General features: G+C 35.4%; 1 protein-coding gene across 1 annotated transcript in view; it reads left to right on the top strand.

Moving 5' to 3' along the window:
• The first annotated feature begins 1,942 nt into the window (after positions 1-1,942).
• Positions 1,943-16,548, top strand: part of LOC101890545 (uncharacterized) — a 189,712-nt gene continuing 175,106 nt past the window's right edge. Inside the window, exon 1 of the mRNA XM_059118946.1 lies at positions 1,943-2,577. The gene's annotated coding sequence lies outside the window, so the exon portion shown is untranslated. The remainder of the gene's footprint in view (positions 2,578-16,548) is intronic.

The raw sequence follows: 16,548 nt of genomic DNA, 5'->3' as shown, positions 1-16,548 counted from the left end.
AAATACTTTTACACCAAACTCCGCCACACCTTTCATATTTCATTGAAATTGGTGCGTCAAATATGTGAAATCGGCCGATAATATATATATATATATATATATATATATATATATATATATATATATATATATATATATATATATATATATATATATATATATATAACCAAATTCCGCCACACATTCAGAATTTCATTGGTATCGGTCATATATATCATGTTTGGTGCATAACATATATGAAATCGCCCAAATATATATGTTAGGTATATCCAAACCTCAACTGATTTCAATATAATTTGGCAATTTTTTCTGGTGCCAGATTTTGTCTCTCTCGCGTTGGGTGCATCAAATATGTGAAATCGGCTGAGTATATATATGGGAGCTATAATCAAATCTGAGCGTATTTGAATATAATTTGTCAAATTTATTTTTGTACCAAATTTAGCCACTCATGCCGAATTTCATTGGAATCGGAAATACGTATCGTGTTTTGTGCATCAAATATGTGAAATCGGCGGAAAATATATATGGGAGCTATATCCAAATCTGAACCGATTTCAATTTAATTTGACAAATTCATTTTGGCTCCCAATTCCGTTACTTATTTTAAATTTCATTACAATTGGAAATACATATCGTGTTTGGTCCACCAAATACATGAAATCGGCCGAAAATGTATATAGGAGCTATATCCAAATCTAAACCGATTTCAATATAATTTGGGAAATCAATTTTTTAGATAAAATCTTTCACACGTTTCAAATTTCATTGAAATTGGGGATACATTGCGTGTTTGGTGCATCAAATGCTTGAAATCGGCCGAAAATATATATGGGAGCTATATCCAAATCTGAACCGATTTCAATATAATTTGACAAATTTATTTTCGGATTAAATCCCGTCACACATTCCAAATTTCATTGGAATCGAACATTCATATTGTGTTTGAGGCATCAAATGAACGAAATCGGTCGAAAATATATATGGGAGCTATATCCAAATCTGAACCGATTACAATATAATTTGGCAAACTTATTTTTGTTCCAAATTCCGTTACGTATTCCAAATTTGGAGACTGTATCTTCAACCAATCAATAGATATGTGCATATAAAATGTAAATTTTTGGGAGGTACCTCCGATTCTGATGCTATATCTCCAGTTCCAAGTGGAAATTCAAAAATGTATATAGCTAATGTTACTTTCAGTTACTTTCAGGCGATGTTGCAGTATATATGGAAATTTTCAGAAAAATCTATTCAGCGGTTTTCGAGTCCATAAATTACAAACATACAAACATTTTCCTCTTTTATAGATATAGATTAATTTCAGAACTAGCATGGAAAACACTGAAGTAGACACGAGGGAGGCTTATTTTTTTTTTTTTTTGGTTAGGCCTACTCTCCCCAATGTTTGTGGTATGTCGAAAACCTACAGATACTTTCTTACTTTCTTCTCTTGACTTAGGCCACTTTCATCCTCAACCCTTCCATTGGTCTTCTATCTTCCCCTTTGTCTTAATACCAAAATTCTCGAATCTCGTGGATTTCGCACAAACTTCATCGTAAATCACCTGTTAATGCAAACAGGATTTTCCAAAGGATATCACACAAAACAACTGTCTCTCTTTATTACGAAAGCAAAGAGAGTTACTAAAATTGCAAAGAGCATTTCTCTTTCCATCAACGTAAAATGTGGTGCCAAAAAGGCAGCGCATTGGCGTCACGATAGAATGAAAGCGTCGCCCCTAAGAATGTCAAGTGTGTAATTCTGTTGTTTGGCATAGAACTTTTTTCTTTGCTTTTGGTGGAAGAGACCCCGCTCTAGGTATTGGCTACTAAGGGAAAATCTACCGAACTGAGCAGCGAAAGTAACGGAAAAATTACACTCAGCACGAAAAGAGACAGTCAGTTTTTTATAGACATTTTACGGTTACGGACGTGTTGGCTTCGGATAACGCATCGTCAAAAACGGATAGTGAAAATCAAAAGAAAAAAAAAAAAAAAAACAACAAAACCAAAAACGGATTACTATAACAACAACTACATGTGTACAACAAAAAAGTTGTAGCTCTTCGGTGCAAAAATTGTAAAGGAAATACCAAAGTGAATGTGTGGGTGCACGCGAGCATGGGTGTGTGCGTGTGTTTTGGTAAAGGAATTTAAAATTTAATTAAAATCGTGTTGGGAGTGATTCGAATATCCCAGCGAAAAAAGGGCACAAAGTAAGCGAGTGTGTTACGCCCACATATTTTTTTGCCAAGGAAAAAAATCTAAGGAATTAAAAAATAAAATTAAATGAAAAAGTGAAATTTTTCAAAATTTAATATTTTATCCAGTTATAACTTCAAATATAATATGAATGTGTGTGCGTGCGTGCGTGCGTGCGTGTGATTGATTAAAGAAAAGGAGAGCAAACGAAACAATACCCCCAAAACGAAATTTTTTTGTGAATGGGTGTGTGTTGAATGTTCTATGTCTGCCAGTGTAAACGAGGAGTACTCCGCAAAAGTGAATCCTGACCAAACCCAAACTATAAATTTGAAACGGAAACGGAAACTTGTTTGTTGAGATATAACGGTAATGATAAAAGAACACACACAAAATTTATTTGTTATTACAAGAGAGCACAAGACAGCAGTGGTAGCAACAACAAAAATCAAATTTTAAATGAAAGTTCTTTTTGGAGAAAAAAAAATACAGTTTTCTGGGTGTCTGCTTGCGGAGGGGGCGGGTGGCCAAGGTGCGCCAGTCATGCCAGAGAGGAAATTCTAAAAACGAAAGAATAAACAAAAAAGAAAAACGTTAAATGCGAATACGATGAGCCATAATGCCACATGTCTGCATGACGACTCTGCATGCTGCCAGCCAGGCAGCCAGCAGCTGGCTGACTTGGTTGGCTGCCTCGCTGACTGGCAGTGCGTCTGCTTATCACCAGAAAATTGAAAACGTTTGCCAAATTTGTTTGCCATTATGTTTTATGACCTGATGTTTTTTTTTTTTGTTGTATCTCTTTGTTGTTTTCGTTTTTCTTAAGGCGTATTGTTTATGGTGTGTGTATTTATTTTTGTTTTCTTCTTTCTGCATTTTTGTTGTGGTCAACGTCTTCTTACAATCGAGGAAAATCCTTAAGCACCCATATCAGGGTCGTAAAAGTGATGCCAACAATTTGTTGGAGTTTTCAATAAATGACTCACAAATATGTGAACAAAATTGAAACGGATTATTTTCTTTATCCAGGGATTACATTTTAGGCGAAAACAAGCAAAAATATATCTATTGGTATTGATATCAGATATATTTCCACGCTTTGATTTTTTGTGATTAATTTCCATCCTTATAACTTATGAGAAGAAGTAAGTCGATATGCTTCTAGACTAAATTCGGTCGGATGTACCAAAATTCAGGATTTTTGGAGAGATATTGGTCATTTGGTGCACCATTAACCCGAAATCGGTTAAAGGTATATATGGGATATATATCTAAATCTGAACCGATCTTGATAAAATTTGGCAGAGGTATTTCCGAACTCTATAAGATATCTGGCACCAAACATTATTGTTGTCGAATATATATTACGAATGTGATATTGATCATTTTGTGCACAATTAATCCGAAATCGATTAAGGATATATATGGGAGCTATATCAAAATCTGAACTGATCTTGACAAAATTTGATACACTTATTTTAGAGCTGTTTTTGATATATGGAACCAAAAATCATTGTTGTGGAATGCATCTTACACTTGTGAAGAACTTTAACCCCAAATCGGATGAAACATATATATAGGAGCTTTAGCTATATCTGAACCGATTTACACCAAATTTAAAGTACTGGTTTATATTATGAATTCTGTCATAAATGACGAAATTCAGTCTCTTTGGGTTGATATTAGGCATTTGGTGCACAATAAACTTGATATCGGATAAAGATATATATGGGAGCTACATCCCAATGTGAACCGATCTCGATAAATTTCACAGAGGTATTTTCCGATACCAAATGATATCTGTATGTCCAATACCAAATATCATTCTTGCTGAGTGCATACTACGCATGTGAGGGGCTTAAAACCTCAAATCGGATAAAATATATATATGGGAGCTAGAGCTATATGTGAATTCGGTTAGACTGAATTCGGTGAGATGTAACAAAATACAAGTCATTTGGACTTATATTGGTCATTTGGTCCACAATTAACCAGAAATAGGCTAAAGATATATGGGAGCTATATCTAAATCTGATCCGATTATTACCAATTTCAATATGGTACGTCCTTGGACCAAACAAATACTGTTCATCTTAATCGGATAATAAATGCGACCTGCATTTTGTCCACAAGAATGCATGGACAGACTGTATCATCACAAAAGGGTAAAAATTTTAAATAACCATGAAGCTTATAAATCCTATTCCTTTTAAATTCGTTACGTTCCAATATTCCTATCAACACAAGATGAAGTGTGAAGATGTTATATATCGGACCACTCCTTCTGGTACATCCCCCACAACGGGTCAAAATAAAATGAGTCCCATATTTGTACAGAAAGTACTACATTTTTCTAAGCTTAGATAGGTTTGGAATTCTCACATTTGATACTGAAGTCTCTGTTGGTATATGGAATTGAGATTTGGAGGTGGTTTTAAAAATTTGTGCTATATTTGCACGAAATGTTCTTAGTACTAAGTTTGGTATTGGATGAAGGAATAGAGCTGTAAATAGTACTACATTTTGTATTTGAAGAGGAAATAGAGATGAGATTCGGAATTTGATATTGAGTATTAAAAATTGTGTTATTAGATATTGGGTGAAAGATAGAGCTGAAACCGTGGAAATGTATATTGCGATTACTGTGGGTGTTACCAAATTTGGTATTGAGTGAATGAATAGAGCTGGAATCCCAAATTTGATATTGAGGTCTCTGTTGGTATCTGGGATTGAGATCTGGTGGTGGTTTTGCAGAGGTCTACTATAATTGTTCGAAAATTACTAAATAGTACTATTTTTGGATGACTGTTGGTGTCTAGAGTGGAGACATGTACATAGTTTTGGATTTGCGTACTAAATATTACTAAATTTTGTATTGGATGAAAGGATACAACTGAAATTCAGGGTTTACATACAGCGACATGGAAATAGGCAGAAAAATTAGATGTGGGTCCATTGTGAAAAGGTTTCACTAATATTCTCCTCGGTAACCTTCAAAATAACAGATTTTCAAAACTTGTTGGTGTTAAAAGTAAAAATTTTCCTATTATAACTTGCGTAGCAGGAAAAGCTTGAAAAATATATATAAAAGCCTGAAAGTCTGACAATTTAGTGCAATATATGAAGTTTTGATTAAAAAGGTTTTTGTCAAACTGAAAAAAAATTATATTTTGAGAACTAAAAAAGCCTAACACGAAGTGTTGGTGCGAATCAAAACATTAATGGCTGATTTTTCGCTGAGGAGCCAATATTTTCCTTAGTCTTCCCAGACCAGTCGCTGTCAATTTAAATAAAGATTTTCGAAACTTATCTGCCAGGGTTTTGATTTTTGAGTATATTTTTTATACCAGAAGTGCCAACTTTTTCCCATTTTTCTCACAGAGAAATAATATTTGATATATCTCAAACTATTAACAAGTAAAAAAGCAGTAAGTTTGGCCGGGCCGAACTTTGAATACCCTCCACCATTTGGAACGAATTAGAAAATATTCAAAAAAAATAAAATCCATTGAAAATTCTGTTAAAATCTTTAAAATACCTAATATCGGAAGGTGCCGATATATGGGGGATATACGCTATTGTGGACCTATATAGACAACTCTAAGTCAGGGGGTAAAGTGCTCACAAAGGACGCCTTGTGTGGAATTTCAGACAATTCCGTTGAAAAATGTGTCTGAAATCATCAAAATACCGAATATCAGAGGGTACCGATATATGGGGGATATACGATATCGTAGACCTGTATAGACAATTCTCTTTCAGGGGGTAAAGTACTCACAAGGAACTACTTGTGTGGATTTTAAGACAATTCCATTGAAAAATGTGGCTAACATCATCAAAATACCGAATATCGGGGGGTACAGTTATATGGGGGATATACGATATCGTGGACATATATAGACAATTCTTTTTGAGGGGGTAAAATGCCTACAAGGGACTCCTTTTGTGGAATTTCAGACAATTTCATTGAAAAATGTGGATAAAATAATCAAAATACCAAATATCAGGGGTACCGTTATATGGGGCTATACGATATCGTGGACCTATATAGATAATTCTCTGCCGAGGTATAAAGTACCCACAAGGAACTCCTTGTGTGGATTTTCAGACAATTCCGTTGAAAAATGTGGATAAAAGCATCAAAATACCGAATATCGGGGGTACCGTTATATGGGGGCTATACGATATCGTGGACCGATATACCATCTTCGAACTTGACCTGCCTGCAGACAAATGAGAGATCTGTGCAAAATTGTAGCTTCCTATCTTAATTCGTTTAGACTGTAGCGTGATTACAACAGACGGACAGACGGACGGACAGGGCTAAATCGTCTTTGAATTTTACGCTGATTAAGAATATATATACTTTGTTGGGTCTAAAATGATTATTTCGATGAGTTACAAACGGAATGACGAACTTAATATACCCTCCATACCTTGTTTGGTGGAGGGTATAAAAAAGCGTGCCAAAATGTTATAATACCAACATCATTATCACTATTAGGATCATCAGCATTACCACTTCTTCGTTATTACCATCATCATTATCTTTGGCGTCATAATTGCCATATTTTCCCCCAAGATTCAATGAATACCACGTCCATAATAAATCTACATTTGTTTTCGTGATGATGACGATGATGACAATGGCGACGATTCCAACGACGTTGAACGACAGCCACAACAACAACAATAATAATAATTCTGATGATGATGGGGATAAAATGAAAATTTATTTTAAACAAAAACAAATGTGTTTTTTAGCCAAAAGACAAACAAAATATGAGTGTCATGGTTAATGTACATACTTACGTACATGTATATGTACGACGGATGTATGTATGTATGTATGTATATAAAAAAATAATATTTAGTGAAAATATCTTATGAAATATTGAGATAAATGTTTGACATTTTTCGTAATGGCAAAATTTGTGCGGGTTTTAAATTTTTAGAATTTCTAGAAAAGATTATCTGCTGTTTATACCCTACACTACAAGGTGGTCAGGGTATTGTGTCTTTGTGCATTTGTTTGTAACAGGCAAAAGGAAACGAGATAGACCCATAGTTCCTTTTGATGATCTGCATAGAATCACATTCTCCGTCGATTTATGCATGTCCGTCCGTCTGTCCGTCCGTCTGTCAGTCCGTCCGTCCGTCTGTCCATATATTTTTGTGAACAAAATACAGTTCGCATTTATTACACGATCCAGATGAAATTTTGCACAAATCATTTGTTTGGCCCAAGGACGAACCCTATTGAAATTGGGGATAATCGGTAAAAATTTAGATATAGCTCCCTTATATACCTTCGTCCGATTTGCTTTTATTGTGCACCAAACGTGTAATACCGAATAGTATGGAATTTTGCAAATACAATCAAATTAGGCCTGCAAATAAGTATGCCAAATTTGATCGAAATCGGTTCAGATATAGCTATAGCTCCCATATATATATATATTGTTCATCCGATTTGTTACTTTAGTCCTCCGCAGCCGTAACATGCACTCTGTAACAACAATATTTGGGGAAATATATTAAATACAGCTCAGAAATACCTTTGCTAAATTGTATCGAGATCGATTCGGATTTGGATATATCTCCCACATATAACTTCGTCTGATTTACTTTTTATTGTGCACCAAACGTCTAATATTTGCCCAAACGGGATACAATTTGGCACTTACCACCGAATTGAGTCTAGAAGCTAGTACGTCATATTTGGTGAAGATCGGTTCAAATATAGCTATAGCTCCCGTTCATCCGATTTGCTATATTTGTTACCCACAGCCATAATATGCACTCCATAACAACGATATTCAGGGAAATATATGAAATACAGCTCAGAAACATCTTTGCCAAATTTAATCAAGATCGGTTCTGATTTGGATATAGCACCCATATATCCCATATATCAAATTGACAATACAAGTCCGAATTTAAATAAATTTCGGCATATTTAGCCTTTTGAACTTTAAATTATAATAATAATCATAGCGTGTATGATTGAATTCTCCCATAAAAACTTTTAATTGTTATATGGAGCTCTACTAAATTAGCAATATGGTGTAGGGTATCATAAAGTCGGTCCCACCCGACTTTAAGACTTTCTTTACTGATTTCCATATAGACAAGTTAAAAAGTATCAGTCGGTATTGCCGCCAGAGATATACCCTCAGCCTATGTTCGATTATCTTAATATATTTTGACTAGTGTTAAGGTTATTCAAACGTTTGACCCTCTATGGAGCAGATCCCGAAGGAATGGGCCAATATTAATCATTTCGTATCGGACCCAAAATATGATATAAATATTTCGACAGATGTGTCAAGTCTAAATGGAATCGGATGTTAATTTGGCGATTTATGAGCTTCATGGGTACTCAAAATTTCAATATTTTGTGGGGGAGGTACTTGATGGAGTGGACCGATATTGTCCATTTTCACACCTGTCCTAGCACTGACGCAAATATTAGGATTCGCAAAGTCGGAGCAAATTCGGATTAGCCTTTCTCTTTCTGTGCAAAAAATTTGTTTTTTTTTTGAAAATTTCGACCTTTTGTGGGGGAGGTACCTGAAGGAGTGGGCCGATATTGTTCATCTTAACACAAGACCTTGGGTTAATATAAATATTGGGATGTGTGAAATTTGAAGACAGTCGGACTCTTACATAACTTTTTATGAGAGTTGTAATTATTCAAAATTTTGACCATTTGTGGGGGAGGTACTTGATGGAGTGGACCGATATTGTCCATTTCCACACATGCCCTAGCACTTACGCAAATATTAGGATTTGCAAAGTTTGAGCAAATTCGGATTATCCTTTCTCTTTCTGTGCAAAGAATATATTTTTTTAACATTTCGACCTTTTGTGGGGGAGGAACCAGAAGGAGTGGACCGATATTGTTCATCTTAACACCAGACCTTGGGTTAATATAAATATTGGGATGTGTGAAATTTGAAGACAGTCGGACTCTTACATAACATTTTATGAGAGTTGTAATTATTCAAAATTTTGACCATTTGTGGGGGAGGTACTTGATGGATTGGACCGATATTGCCCATTTTCACACCTGACCTAGCACTGACGCAAATATTAGGATTTGCAAAGTTGGAGCAAATTCGGATTATCCTTTCTCTTCCTGTGCAAAAAATATATTTTTTGAAAATTTCGACCTTTTGTGGGGGAGGTACCAGAAGGAGTGGACCGATATTACCCATCTCCGAACTCGATCTAAGTTTGACAAAAATATTACGTTGTAGCCAATTTGGACCAAATCGGATACTCCCTTCGGATAAAAATTGATATTCAATTTCATTCATTAAAAGTTGCTTTTGCGCAAAATGCGATGGCCATATGATGGATCGATAATATAAATATACTGAAGTACAAATGCAAATATGACAGCGGAAACAAAAATAGAAGAAACAATCTAACCCATGGGAGTCATTATTACCAAAACAGATATTTCATAGTAACAAAAAATAAAACCTTATTCTGAAAACTGAAAATTCCATTACCGAGAACCACATTTACATGCCGCAAGGACGATATTAGACAAAGCCATTTCCATTGCGGCCACCACATCGGCTGCTGCTGCCATTGATGATGGCAATTCTGCGACAGCACGTGGGTGTTACTTTTTAAAAAGGAAACGAAATGTGAAAGCTTGCCATTTCATTTTTCCATTCACTTTGTATTTGCCACCTCATCGACAACAACAACAACACCCACTACACGTGGAAGAGAATTTAATTGGCTCTTCTATGCCATTGAACATGAACGCGTTTTCTGTTGTTTCTGCCACTTTCAATATCAAATAAATAGCATTAGCATACTTTTGTTGTCTTTTTGTTTTGGTTATTGTTTTTTTTTTTGTGTTTTTGTTTTACTTAGCACACGTGGCATAATAGACTATTGTGTAGCAAAATGAATTTTTCTGTCCATTTTAAACAATGTGGTGGTACATTATTCGATAGAAAATATTTTCCAAACATTCAAATGCTCACTTAGACATGATTTTTTTTAATGTATCTAGGGACCAATGGACCTTTATTCCTGGATTTTTAAAGAATTTTCTTCAGGGGCCCAAAAAAACGTGCATAAGTGAAATTTGATATTACTTTTCAAATTAATTATCAATTTAATATTACTTCGAGACATGGATATTTTAAAATATATACTTCTAATGACCACAGCCCTCTACAAATGCACTTTTTAGTAGTCTACATATGCACACTTCATTAATAGTAATTTAAACGTGAATTTGTGAGTAATTTTTTGTTAGGGCTCAACAACTCTTAAAATCTGGACGTTCTAAATAAAGAACCCAAAAGTGACACTAACGTGAATTTTTGAATAACTATTATTCAAGGAATATCAGATTGGACTGACCACCATTAAATGTTATTTTTTCAGGGACAAAAATAAGGGCCACGAAAGTTATCAAACCGCCAAATGTGGATTTTTGAAAATATTTCAAGGACAATCATAACAAAACAACTAGTAAGAAAAAATCAAAAATCTGGCGGGGCCGACAATATGATACCCTACACCACTATGCATATTTAGTAGGGCAAAAGAACTTATTTCAAATAGATCATATCACCTATCACCATTTGGCTTTATAACAGTTATAGTTTAATATAGGGTGCATGATATCACTTGGAGAAGGATTATATTAAACAAGTAAGCAAAGGCTACAGTCGAGCGGGGCCGACCGTTGAATACCCTACAACACTATAATAAACGATACAGTTTATATAGGCGAGATACTCGAAAGAATTCCACAAGATATTGTGACAAATAATAAAAGAAAACCATCAGGTTTCGTTATCTAATTTTCGAATAATAGCAACTTTAACTAATTTGCTCATTTCCAATGTTGCACTTAAATGGTCTTCCTAGATCTGGAACCAATATTTCCCAAAGACCTATAATCTCTCAGAAGTGGCAAAAGATTAACATTTATTATTGGTTTTTGACTGAAACGCATCTATATGAGATACAGACATTTGACTATATTCTTTAACGAAATCAGCCTTAACGAAATAGTCAGAAGTGCGTCTTTCCTGTATTTGTGAATTCTCCAAAAAGTCACCGGAATGGACATTTTCGTATTTTGTCTACAAAAGTTGGCAAACTCCTTCGCAAAAGTTGGCAAACTCCTTCCTATCGCACATATTTTGTTATATATCCGATTTGTTGGATGTTAACATCAATGTAAAAATCAGAAGTAACCTTGTCATGGCTTTGTGATTTCACCGGGATTTAAAATATTCGCGGTTTAATGAAAAATTTTGAATTTTTTCAACACAAAAGATATGGTCTATTTTACCCGCTAAATATTATCCGATGACTACCCAAGTTGGTAGGCTTCTTCCCCGCCCTAAACTCTAGCTACATGCGAAATTCCGCGTCGATTGGTTTATAATTGCGACCTGTATAGCTACTGCAAAATCCGTCATTTTTTCAGTATTTGGTCCATTTCAACCCCTAAACATTTGGCGATCATCTCCAAAAGAAATAGGGTTCTATTCTGACCACAGTCCCACCTCCATTCTAAATTTCGTGAAGATCGGGCCATAATTGCGACCTGTAGAGTGATTACAAATTAACATGGACAGACCGACAGACGGACAGACGGACGGACGGACATACATAGCTAGATCGACTCAGCTCGGCGAGCTAGGAAGATCCATATAAAAATATATCGGAGCCGAAGAGAATATTTCTGCAAAACCTTTTTATACCCTCCATCATAGTATGGCGTCTGTCTGTCTCCGAGTCTCCGAACAAATTGAAGGAGGTTGGTAAAATTGTACTAAGATGCCTGTTTGGTCTGCAGGACATTGCATTGTAAATAACGGTACCTCGCGATATTCAATATTTTGAAAATTTTTCGCGAAATAATTCATCGGGATTGTCTTAAATTTCGTATTTGCACCTGGTAACGTATACTGCAGCCTGTGACAGAGATTTGTCGATGCAGGCCCACGTCTTCGCTTGGCCCCCATATAACTGTACCTCCCTACATTCGGTATTTTGATTATTTCAACGAAATTTTTCACCGGAATTTTTTCAAATTTCATATCTGTAGCTCGTTATGAGTACTACAATCTGTGATATAAGTCGCCTGTAGGTCAATGTAATCGTATAGACCCCCCCCCAATATAAAACAGTACCTAGCTATATTCTGTTTTTGCAGTTTGTAACGGATACTACAGCCTGTGACAGAAAAGTGCCTATGCAGACCCAGGTCTTCGTACTTCCTTAAAATTTTAACCATTTTTTTTGCAAACTTCCACATTTCTTCCAGATGGCGGTGGATATTCAAAGTTCTACTTGAACTCACTCAAAACGCACAATTTTTCCAGTTTGACAATATTTTCAATCAAAACTTTTTATATCGTACTAATCTTTCTGATTTCCAAGGTTTTGAAAATTATTGCGTAAGCAATCTGTTCACCCAATACCAAATTGTACCAAATATAGTACTATTTAGTACTTTTTGTGTACATTTCAAAGATTTTAATTTTCAAACCCCAATACAATACACCAATAGGGACCCCTAAACCGAACTCTTTAAAATTTAGTACCATTTCGTACAGTTGGTAGTACACATTTCCAAAATCACTTTCATACATCAAACTTGCTTTCCAACCTTGATGCTCATACCAAATAGCAAGTTTGTAGCTCTCTTCGTATCATTTTAGGAATGAAGTAACCTTTTGGAACTTTTAGTATTCTTAAATTTCGAACTTACGAAAACGCTTTACCTTTTTTTAGTTTACCTATCCTGCACCACATCTCTGACTCTCATTCCTAATTCTCTCATCCAGAAGTTTAGCTCTTTCCGTTTGCCTTGGAAGATAATTATTTTTATTCGTCCACGATATCGTATATCCCCCCTATAACGGTGCCTCCCTATATTCGGTATTTTGGCCCCATATATCAGTACCTCCCTATATTCGGTATTTTGACAAGTTTAGGTACAATACCCACCAAAATTGTTTGAGATTTGAGGACGAACCTGTTGAAATTGGAGATAATCGGTCAAAATTTAGATATAGATCCCATATATATCTTCGTCCGATTTGTAATATCAGCCCGAATAGTATGGAATTTTGCACATACAACCAACAATTAGGCCTGAAAATAAGTATGCCAAATTTGATCGAAATCGGTTCAGAAATAGCTATAGCTCCCATATATATTGTTCATCCGATTTGTTATTCCTTCGCAGCCGTAATATGCCCTCTGTAACAACAATATTTGGGGAAATATATCAAATACAGCCCAGAAATACACATACCAAATTTTATCAAGATCGGTTCAGATTTGGATATAGCCCCCATATATATAACTTCGTCCGATTTACCTTTTATTGTGCTACAAACGTCTAATATTTGTCCAAATGGGATGGAATTTGGCACTTACGACCGAATTTAGTCTAGAAGCTAGTATGTTAAATTTGGTGAAGATCGGTTCAGATATAGCTATAGCTCCCATATATACTGTCCATCCGATTTGTTATATTTGCTACCCACAGCCGTAATATGCACTCCGTAACAACGATATTCAGGGAAATATATCAAATACAGCTCAGAAATATCTTTGCAAAATTTTATGGAGATCGGTTCCGATTTGGATATAGCTCCCATACATATCTTTATCCGATTTCAAATTAATTGTGCACCAAATGGGTAATACAAGTCCGAATTTAAAAGATACAAATGCTTCGGCGTATATAGTCCTTTGAACTTTGAATTACAATTATAATAATAGCGTGTGTGATAGAATTCTCCCATAAAAACTTTTAATTTTTAAGCGGAGCTCTACTTAATTAGCAAAGTGGTGTAGGGTATCATAAAGTTGGCCCCGCCCGACTTTAAGACTTTCTTTACTGTTTTTTTTTTTTTTTCAAATCTTTCAATTTTCTTCCAAATGGTGGAGGGTATAAAAAGTTTGGCCCGGGCGAACGTAGCTGCTTTTTTACTCGCTTTAACAATACTCATCCCAGGATCATCCGGTATACAATGTGTGTATATTTGAAGAATGTACTATTCTATTTTTATCTTCAAGGTTATTGTGAACTATTTCTGGACACATAATAGAAATTGGAATTTGAATTCTCTCTTCGTCTTTCTTAGCCTCGAACACTCCATAATTCCCCACCTTTATTACATATCTGAATAAATAAAATGGCATTTTCTCAATTCCAATTCCAACTTTTATACACAAATTTATGCATCCCCATATTGAGGAAATGTAAATTAACCCTGACATTTGAAATAAAAGCGGAGAGCGACCTTTGGTATGGCTGGCCATTATTCATACTCATTCATTCACTCATTTGAACTTTGGCAGGACCTCTCCGAAATGTTAAAACGCACGCACCGTAAGTTGTTTATTCAATTCTATTCTATGTGCGAGTATTTATGCATGTATGAATTGGTGTGTGTCTATGTGTGTGTCTGTACAACGACAAGTGTGTTTTTGTGGGTTTATTTCCTAAAGAGCACTTAGCATAAAGGATATTAAAGGACACCAAAGTCGATGTCTGTCGGTATGAATGTATAACATATAGACAGACATATGTATGTATGACGGGGTACGGCAATGTCTAGGAGAATGACGACGATTGTCGTTGTCGTCCTCGTCCTCTTCGTTATTGTTGAATACTTTTATCATTTTATTCCATTTCAATTCATGCATTCATAAAACAAAGTGAATTTCCACATTTCCTCTTTTTGTTACGAAACGAATGGCTGACGTTGTTGTTATTGTTGTTATTTCCCTATCGCGTTGCTTATGCCTTGGTCTGGTTTGATTCTCCCGAAAAAAAAACAAACAAACGCAAAACCATAAAGGGTACTTTACTTACTCACTTACTCAGGGTAGACTTGTATGTAAGTTACGACTGCAATTGTTCCAACGTCTGTAGAATGTGCGGTTTTTTGTTTCTGCTGCTTCTTTTCGTTTCTCAGGGTAACCGGCAGACATTGGAAATAAGCCCGAATGGGTATGGGCCACACTGCGGCAGCTGTCTAGGGTTTGCATTTAATTTTCTCCCACACAGCCACATGGTGCACATGGCGTAGAACTCTTTGACAAATATAGGTATGTAACCATAACATAAGCTCTTGATTGTTTTTTCAAAACGTCGACAATGCAATGATGGTTATATGAAGATTTTGCCCATATTGTAAGCTTGAGGCAATTTTCAATATCAAACCAGTAAAGAAAGTCTTAAAATCGGGCGGGGCCGACTTTATGATACCCTACACCACTTTGCTAATTTAGTAGAGCTCCACATAACAATTAAAAGTTTTCATGGGAGAATTCAATCATACACGCTATGATTATAATTATAATTTAAAATTCAAAGGACTAAATATGCCGAAGCATTTGTATCTTTTAAATTCGGACTTGTATTGCCCATTTGGTGCGAAATTACTTTGAAATCGGATAAAAATATATATGGGAACTATATCCAAATCTGAACCGATCTCGATAAAATTTGGCAAAGATATTTCTGAGCCGTATTTGATATATTTCCCTGAATATTGTTGTTACGGAGTGTATATTACGGCTGTGGGTAACAAATACAATAAATCGGATGAATAATATATATGGAAGCTATAGCTATATCTGAACCGATCTTCACCAAATTTGACATACTAGCTTCTAGACTCAATTCGGTCGTAAGTGCCAAATTCCATCCCATTTGGAAAAATATTAGACGTTTGGTGCACAATAAAAGGTAAATCGGACGAAGTTATATATGGGAGCTATATCCAAATCTGAACCGATCTCGATAAAATTAAGCAAATGTATTTCTGAGCTGCATTTGATATATTTCCCAAAATATTGTGGTTACAGAATGCATATTACGGCTGTGGAGGACAAAAATAACAAATCGGATGAACAGTATATATGGGAGCTATAGTTATATCTGAACCGATTTCGATAAAATTTGGCATACTTATTTTCAGGCCTAATCGGGTTGTATGTGCAAAATTCCATACCATTCCGCTTGATATTACACGTTTGGTGCACAATAAAAGGCAAATCGGACGAAGATATATATGGGAGCTATATCTAAATTTTGACCGATTATCTCCAATTTCAATAGGGTTCGTCCTTGGGCCAAACAAATGATTTGTGCAAAATTTTATCTGGATAGGACAATAAATGCGAACTGTACTTTGTTTACAAAAATACATGGACAGACGGACGGACGGACATGCATAGATCGACTCAGAATGTGATTCTATGCAGATCATCAAAAGGAACTATGAGTCTATCTCGTTTCCTTTTGCCTGTTACAAACAAATG

Source organism: Musca domestica, unplaced genomic scaffold (genome assembly GCF_030504385.1).
Source record: "Musca domestica strain aabys unplaced genomic scaffold, Musca_domestica.polishedcontigs.V.1.1 138, whole genome shotgun sequence".
In the NCBI taxonomy this organism is placed as follows: Eukaryota; Metazoa; Arthropoda; class Insecta; order Diptera; family Muscidae; genus Musca; species Musca domestica.
Note: the sequence above shows the minus strand (reverse complement) of the source record. Positions and strands in the feature narration are given on the sequence as shown.